The sequence below is a fragment of the Chlorocebus sabaeus genome, chromosome 8 (assembly GCF_047675955.1).
Source record: "Chlorocebus sabaeus isolate Y175 chromosome 8, mChlSab1.0.hap1, whole genome shotgun sequence".
Lineage (NCBI taxonomy): Eukaryota > Metazoa > Chordata > Mammalia > Primates > Cercopithecidae > Chlorocebus > Chlorocebus sabaeus.
The window spans coordinates 101850252-101859800 of record NC_132911.1 but is presented as its reverse complement, the minus strand read 5'-3'; positions in this window follow the sequence as shown (position 1 = coordinate 101859800).

Sequence of the window (9549 nt, the reverse complement as noted above, 5' to 3'; positions counted from 1 at the left end):
AGTCACATTTTTATACTTTTAATATTGAGTCTTTTATTAGTAAGTTACAGAAACCCAACTCAAACTAGTATTAAGTGGAGAAAAGAGATAAATGCATAGGCTTAGGTCACAGAGGCCAGAGTACAGCTGGCTTTAGGCACATGTAGCCCAGAAACCTCACGGCTCCATCTGTCTCTTGGGGGAAGATGCTGCAGACCCCAGATACAGGCTATGAGTACACTAACCCCAGCAGAAAGGTAACCATTTCCTGATCTCTCTGGCAGAAGAATCTCAGGGAAGCCTCTGATTGGTCCTGCTCAGCTTAAGGGCCTGTTCCTAAGCCAAAGCCAGGAAATCAGACACCCTGGCCAGGTTAGGTCTAGGGGGAATAGTTGTATATAGGGCATGACTTCAAAATCAAACTCTAGAATGAAAGAACTGGAAATAAGATGCTGGTACCCACGTTAATTAATTTGTTAGTGGCTGGGTCCTGGCTTGGAGTCTTCTTTTCCACTCTGAAGGAGAATCACTAGAATTTGTTAATTTGGGGGAACATTGCATGTTGGTCTTTTTTTTTTCTTTTTTTTTTTAATTTATTTTTTGAGATGTTCTCACTCTGTTACCCAGGCTGGAGTGCAGTAGCACAATCATGTCTCATGGAGCCTCAAACTCCTGTCTGAAGCATTCCTCCCACTTCAGCCTCTTGAGTAGCTGGGATTACAGACACCACCACACCCGACTAATAATTTTATGTTTTTGCAAAGACAGGGTCTCATTATGTTGCCCAGGTTAGTCTTGAACTCCTGACCTCAAGCAGTCAGGAGCCCAAAGTGCTGGGATTATAGGCATGAGTCACCGTGCCTGGCCAAAATGACTTTTTAAAGTGTCTAGAGTCTGTAATCCCAGCTACTCAGGAGGCTGAGGCAGGAGAATCGCTTAAACCCAGGAGGCAGAGATTGCAGTGAGCCAAGATCGCGCCACTGCACTCCAGCCTGGGTGACAAGGGAGAAACTCCGTCTCAAAAAAAAAAAAGAATCAGGGCCGGGTGTGGTGGCTCATGCCCGTAATCCCAGCACTTTGGGAGGCCAAGGCGGGCGGATCACCTGAGGTCGGGAGTCCAAGACCAGCCTGACCAACAAGGTGAGACCCTGTCTCTACTAAAAATACAAAAATTAGGTGGGTGTAATGGCGTGCACCTGTAGTCCCAGCTACTCGGAAGGCTGAGGCACCAGAATCCACTGAACCCAGGCAGCGGAAGTTGCAGTGAGCCAAGATCACGCCACTGCACTCCAGCCTGGGTGACACAGTGGGACTCTGTCTCAAAAAAAAAAAGTGTCTAGAATCAGGGTCACACAAATCAATTCAATACAACATGCATTATTTTTAAATTTATGTGATAGTATGAATCACTATACCTACTTTTATTAAGAAATGTTAAGGCCAGGCGTGGTGCCTCATGCCTGTAACCCCAGCACTTTGGGAGGCCGAAGCAGGCAGATCACTTGAGGTCAGGAGTTTGAGACCAGTCTGGCCAACATGTTGAAACCCCATCTCTACTAAAAATAGAAAAATTAATCTGGCATGGTGGCACATGCCCGTAGTCCCAGCTACTTGGGAGGCTGAGGCAGGAGAATGGCTTGAACCTAGGAGGTGAAGGTTGCAGTGAGCCAAGATCATGCCATTGCACTCCAGCCTGAGAGACAGAGCAAGACTCTGTCTCAAAAAAACAACAACAAAAAAGAAATTTTAGAAATATCTATATTCTATGGGAAAACAAAATGAGGCAGATCGCAAAACAAAATTGGTATCCCCATTTGGTTTCTCAGAACTCTTTTTCTGGAAATTAGTGAGGTTTGCAGACCTCTGTCCCCAGTGGTGGATGGAAGTAGCATGTTTATTAATTTCAGTAGCACATTATTAAACTGAAAGAGTGTTTTAGAATAATATAGGTTGGCCTTTCTTCTACCTTTGGGAGTTATTAAACCCTGGCTTTGATGTCCAGAGACCTCTTTCATTAGGCACAAGAATAATGATATGGTTGTTAACTTTTAACAACTCAAATGTTCCCCAATAAATGTGCTGAGTGTGGTACTGATGAGTAAAGTGAAAAGCCTGCCATTCGCCTGTACATGGATTACTAATGCCAACTTTTGTTGATACTAATGCCAACTTTTGTTGATACTAACAGGAACTGGAAGAGAAATTCCATACTTTTCAGCTGCTCTCTGAAATTACACCGATTCTGCATAGGCAATTAAGGCCTTGAGATTATAACCAAACACTCATAAGTTTATAAACCCAGGAGAGGTGAGAAACTGACATTGTTTTAGATGTTATGACATCTTATAAGCAAATGCTTTCAACATTTCAAACACGGCATGCCTTGCTATCTGGTGTGGGGAGAAAGAAGAAGGGAAGGGTCATTCTCCTTTTACCTTACCTTTTGCCTTATACACATTTGTATGTGGGCAAATGAATGGCTTTATGATGTCCACATCGCTGGTCTTTGTTAAAGAGAATTCAGATTTGGATCACCAAACTATCTTCATAAAAATGGGATATGCGGCCAGGTGCAGGGCTTCAGCCTGTAATCCCAGCACTTTGGGAAGCCGACGCAGGAGAATTGCTTAAGCTCAGGAGTTCAAGACCAGCCTGGCCAACACGGTAAGACTCTGTCTCTACTAAAAATACAAAAATTAGCCAGGTATGGTGGCGCCTGCCTGTAATCCCAGCTACAAGGGAGACTGAAGCAGGAGAATCACTTGAAACTGGGAGGCGGAGGTTGCAGTGACCAGAGCATACCACTGTACTCCAGCCTGAGTGACCAAAAAATAAAAAGATATTTGCCATCTCTAATGAGCTATTGTATTTGCCAAAAGAGTACAATGTAAACCCTACTAGGATTATTTGACCATGACCATCCAACATTCTTTGATTAGTTACATGTGGAAAGAAACCTTTTCTTAATTAAGCAATTCTTAATTCAAGGCCCAATGTGGAATAAACCATTTGTTCAGAGTGGTATGGGTGTTTTGACTGCTCAAAATATGGTAAGGGCTTTTACTCCAAAGTCTAAATGGAAAAAGCAGTAAGGTAATAGGTTGACCGCACATTTCTTCTTTAAAAAGAAATAAATAAAATTATTTATTTATTTATTTATCTATTTACTGTAGAGACAGGGTCTCCCTATATTGCCTGGGCTGGTCCCGAACTGCTGGGCTCAAGCGATTTTCCTGCCTTGGCCTCCCAAAGGGCTAGGATTACAGGTGTGGGCCACCACACCCAGCCATTAATTACACATTTCTACCCTGTGGGTTCCTCAGGGGGTTGGCACTTCTGGCCAAGAATGTGAGTCTGCTCTGGGGATTTCCTAGATTTGCAAACTGGCACCCCCTGCTGGTAAATGCAAATGTTCACTCCCAAGAATGAGAATTGGGAAATTTGTTCATTTCCATCCCAGTTAGAGGTACATTAGGTACAGAAATAATGAAATTATCTTAATTAAAAGAACACAACTGGACTACAAAGTGGTTGCACAGCACCCCAGGGATAGAAAAATCCAGCCCTGCTGGCAGTTTCTCTGTGAACAACTCATAGAGAGTTGTCCATCTTGTGCATTTGTCCATCTTGTGCATTTTGAATCTGGGGACAAAACCGGTCATCTCCTTTCAGGGTCTGGGGACCTAGGATCAGAATACATTTTGCTCTGTTGAGACTCAGTCTTAGGCAAAAGGAAAAGTTTCTAACGTAGGAAAGGATCAATCAGTGATTTTACATGCAGTTTTCACAGTACAAGGGCTATGTAAATTGTCATTTGTGTTTTAAAATGTGGATATGTAGCCTATCAGACTGGGTCTCGCCCTTAACTTCTCTGTGTTCTATTATGAGATTCTGAACTCCCCAGAGAAAGCCTGCTCTCTTGCAAAGACAGCTTTTGATGAAGCCATTGCTGAACTTGATACATTAAGTGAAGAGTCATAGAAAGACAGCACGCTAATAATGCAATTACTGAGAGACAATTTGACATTGTGGACATCGGATACCCAAGAAGACAAAGCTGAAGCAGGAGAAGGAGGGGAAAATTAACCGGTCTTCCAATTTTTGTCTGCCTCATTCTAGAATTTACACAGTAGACCATTTGCCATCCATGCTGTCCCACAAACAGCTTTTTGTTTACGATTTATGACAGGTTTATGTTACTTCTATTTGAATTTCTATATTTCCCATGTGGTTTTTATGTTTAATATTAGGGGAGTAGAGCCAGTTAACATTTAGGGAGTTATCTGTTTTCATCTTGAGGTGGCCAATATGGGGATGTGGAATTTTTATACAAGTTATAAATGTTTGGCGTAGTACTTTTGGTACATTGTGGCTTCACCAGGACCAGTGTAAAACCGCTTCCATGTCTAAGCAAAGAAAACTGCCTACATATTGGTTTGTCCTGGTGGGAAATAAAAGGGATCATTGGTTCCAGTCACAGGTGTAGTAATTGTGGCTACTTTAAGGTCTGGAGCACTTAGAAGGCTGTGGTAGAAACAAACCCCATGGACACCACAGGTTAAACCATGTGTATCTGTGGAATACTCAGTCTCAACGTGCACATCTTTGACAACAGCTGCAAAAGTGTTCCTTTAGACAAAGTTGTGACCCATTTTACTCTGGATAAGGGCAGAAACGGTTCACATTCCATTATTTGTAAAGTTACCTGCTGTTAGCTTTCATTATTTTTGCTACACTCATTTTATTTGTATTTAAATATTTTAGGCAACCTAAGAATAAATGTAAAAGTAAAGATGCAGTAAAAATGAATTGCTTGGTATTCATTACTTCATGTATATCAAGCACAGCAGTAAAACAAAAACCCATGTATTTAACTTTTCTTTACGTTTTTTGCTTTTGTGATTTTTTTTTTTTTTTTTTTTTTGATACTTGCCTAACATGCATGTGCTGTAAAAATAGTTAACAGGGAAATACCTTGAGATGATGGCTAGCTTTGTTTAATGTCTTATGAAATTTTCTTTTTTTTTTTATTAATTACTATTCTTAAATGTATTTTTTTTATTATTATTATACTTTAAGTTGTAGGGTACATGTGCATAACGTGCAGGTTTGTTACATATGTATACTTGTGCCATGTTGGTGTGCTGCACCCATCAACTCGTCATTTACATCAGGTATAACTCCCAATGCAATCCCTCCCCCCTCCCCCCTCCCCATGATAGGCCCCGGTGTGTGATGTTCCCCTTCCCAAGTCCAAGTGATCTCATTGTTCAGTTCCCACCTATGAGTGAGAACATGCGGTGTTTGGTTCTCCGTTCTTGTGATAGTTTGCTAAGAATGATGGTTTCCAGCTGCATCCATGTCCCTACAAAGGACACAAACTCATCCTTTTTTATGGCTGCATAGTATTCCATGGTGTATATGTGCCACATTTTCTTAATCCAGTCTGTCACTGATGGACATTTGGGTTGATTCCAAGTCTTTGCTATTGTGAATAGTGCTGCAATAAACATACGTGTGCATGTGTCTTTATAGCAGCATAATTTATAATCCTTTGGGTATATACCCAGTAATGGGATGGCTGGGTCATATGGTACATCTAGTTCTAGATCCTTGAGGAATCACCATACTGTTTTCCATAATGGTTGAACTAGTTTACAATCCCACCAACAGTGTAAAAGTGTTCCTATTTCTCCACATCCTCTCCAGCACCTGTTGTTTCCTGACTTTTGAATGATCGCCATTCTAACTGGTGTGAGATGGTATCTCATTGTGGTTTTGATTTGCATTTCTCTGATGAAATTTTCATGAACAAGTCAAGCATAATCGTTAAGAACACGTGTATTAAATTCATGTAAGTGGAATAAAAGTTTTATGAATGGACTTTTCAACTACTTTCTCTACAGCTTTTCATGTAAGTTAGTCTTTTGGTTCTGAAACTTCTCTAAAGGAAATTGTACAATTTTTGAAATTTATTCCTTATTCACTCTTGGCAGCTAATGGGCTTTTACCAAGTTTAAACACAAAATAACAACAAAAATACTACTAATATAACTACTGTTTCCATGTCCCATGATCCCCTCTCTTCCTCCCCACACTGAAAAAAATGAGTTCCTATTTTTTCTGGGAGAGGGGGAGATTGATTGGAAAATAATATAATATGTTCCATTTAAAATTTTGGTATATGGCATTTTCTAACAGGAAGCCACAATGTTCTTGGCCCATCATGACATTGGATAGAATTAACTATAAGTTTTGTGCTTCCAAATCACTTTTTGGTTTTTAAGAATTTCTTGATACTCTTATAGCCTGTCTTTGATTTTGATCCTTTAGTCTTTCTATTTGTCAGGTACACAAGATTACCTTCCTTTTTTAGCCTTCTGTCTTGTCACCAACCATTCCTACTTGGTGGCCATGTACTTGGGAAAAGGCCGCATGATCTTTCTGGCTCCACTCATTGTCTAAGGCACCCTGCTTCCTTTGCTTGCACCCCACAGACTATTTCCCTTATCCTATTTACTGCAGCAAATATCTCTTTAGTTGATGAGATTGTGTTTATCTCCCTTTAAAACCCTACCTATCCTGAATGGTCTGTCATTGTCTGCCTTTAAAATCCTTCCTCTTTCTTCTTCCTCTCTTCTCTAAATAATGATGGGGCTAAGTTATACCCAAAGCTCACTTTAACAAAACATTTCCTCAGTACTTTGCAGAAAACACCAAACAAAAATGCCATTTTAAAAGAGGTGTATTTTTTCTTTTAGAATGTAAGCTCCTCAAGAGCAGGGACAATGTTTTCTGTATGTTCTATTGTGCCTAATACACTGTAAATGCTCAATAAATATTGATGATGGGAAAATAAATAAATAAATAATAAAATAAAATAAAATGTGGATATGTAGGCTGAGCGTGGTGGCTCATGCCTGTAATTATAGCACTTTGGGAGACCCAGGCAGAAGGGTCACTTGAGGCCAAGAATTCAAGACCAGCATAGACAACATAGCAAAACCTCATTTATAAAAAAGTTAAAATGTAGATATGTAAATATACACTTATATTTTAGCATATACATATAACCTAGTATATACATATACCCTTTTTTTCTGGAAGTATACACAAGAAATATTATTTTTTCATGGAAGGACTAAAGGATATGGGAAGGAAACTTCACTACCTATTTTATACCCTTCTGTATTTGACTTTTACCGTACTTATTACTTTTTAAAATTAACAGCTTATTTTGATGGACTATTTAAATTTTGGAATGTTCAGATATTGTAAAATATTTAAATTTTTCTTATAGGTTTTTAATGTTAAAACTGAATATTATCTAAAAGAATTTTTTAAAAGTTTCCAAAAATGTTTTAGTAACCACATTAAAGGATAAAGACAAAAGTAGAGAAACTACCAGAAATTCTTATAAATTTCCAAAATTTTATGAAAATAAATGATTTGAATCTCAGCCTCCTGAGTAGCTGGGACTACAGGCACATGCTGTCATGCCCAGCTAATTTTTTATATTTTTTGTAGAGACAGGGTCTCACCATGTTGCCCAGGTTGGTCTTGAACTCCTGGACTCAAGAAATCCACTGCCGGCCGGGCACGGTGGCTCAAGCCTGTAATCCCAGCACTTTGGGAGGCCGAGACGGGTGGATCACAAGGTCAGAAGATCGAGACCATCCTGGCTAACACGGTGAAACCCCGTCTCTACTAAAAAATACAAAAAACTAGCCGGCAAGGTGGCAGGTGCCTGTAGTCCCAGCTACTCAGGAGGCTGAGGCAGGAGAATGGCGTAAACCCGGGAGGCAGAACTTGCAGTGAGCTGAGATCGCGCCATTGCACTCCAGCCTGGGCGACAGAGCAAGACTCCGTCTCAAAAAAAAAAAAAAAGAAAAAAGAAATCCACTGCCTTGGTCTCCCAAAGTGCTGGGATTACAGGCGTGAGCCACCATGCCTAGCCAAATTTATATTTTTATATGTATTATTTTTTAATGAATTAAGTTTAAATGGGACTCCTTGGTATTTGTTATTCATTTATTGATTCAACAAATATTTATCAAGTACCTACCACATTCCATTAAAGGAGCTAAATGCCTGAATTCAAAAATGCATAAAACACAGTGCTTGCTTTCAACGCAGTCACAGTCCAGTGCCTTTACTTTGCAGAAAGGATGATGTCATCTCCTCAAGGAGCTCCTTTTATTGTCTTCCTTGGCACTTTACAGTGAGAACATAAATGAATATTAAAATCAGAATCAAGAGAATATATTTTTCCCTGTATCCTGTATTCTTAAAATTAATTATAGGCCATCTTAGTAGTTATTTTAATGTAGAAGCTAAAGTAAGAGACTAGTTAGGCTGGGTGGCTCATGCGTGTAGTCCCAACACTTTGGGAGACTGAGACAGGTGAATTGCTTGAGCTCAGGAGTTCGAGACCAGCCTTGGCAACATTGTAAAACCCTGTCTATACTAAAAATACAAAAATTAGCCAGGCATGGTGGCACAAGCCTGTAGTCCCAGCAACTCAGGTGAGGTGGGAGGATTGCTTGAACCCAGGAGGTCAAGCTTGCATTCAGCCATGATCACACCACTACACTGTAGCCTGGGCAACAAAGCAAGACCCTCTCTCAAAAAATAAAAAATAAAAATAAAGAGATTAGTTAATTCATCTGAGCAGTTACCTTAAAAATATATGTTTATTTAGGAAATAGTAGGATTTTTTCTTTTTATTTTTGAGACGGAGTCTTGCTCTGTCGCCCAGGCTAGAGTGTAGTGGCCGGATCTCAGCTCACTGCAAGCTCTACCTCCCAGGTTTACGCCATTCTCCTGCCTCAGCCTCCCGAGTAGCTAGGGCTACAGGCGTCTGCCACCTCGCCTGGCTAGTTTTTTGTAATTTTTACTAGAGACGGGGTTTCACCGTGTTAGCCAGGATGGTCTCGATCTCCTGACCTCCTGATCCACCCTTCTCGGCCTCCCAAAGTGCTGGAATTACAGGCTTAAGCCACTGCGCCCAGCCAGCAGGATTTTTTTTAAAAGAAAAATACATATTTACAAACAAGATAAATAAACAAAATATTTCCAGAATACTATTCTGATACTCAAAAACACAAGGCACTCACTGGTGGGTAAGTTAGCTATTATTTTCATTACTTACATACAATCACTTGCCAAAATCCCTTGCCAACTTCAGAAGAATTCTCAAAAACTGACTCTGTGGTGAATCACTAAAGAAATGTCATAAATGTTTCTAAAATCTTGATTTCTTAGCCTTTTTCCACCGCTAAAGCCTACCATTAAATTGCAGTCATCTAAAAAAGAATAGAGTGGCTGGGTCCAATGGCTCACACCTGTAATCCCAGCACTTTGGGAGGCCGAGGCGGGCAGATCACGAGGTCAGGAGTTCAAGACCAGCCTGGCCAGCATGGTGAGTCCCCGCCTCTACTAAAAATACAAAAATTAGCTGGGCATGGTAGCGGGTGCCTGTAATCCCAGCTATTCAGGAGGCTGAGGCAGGAGAATTGCTTGAACTCGGGAGGCAGAGATTGCAGTGAGCCGAGATCGTACCACTGCACG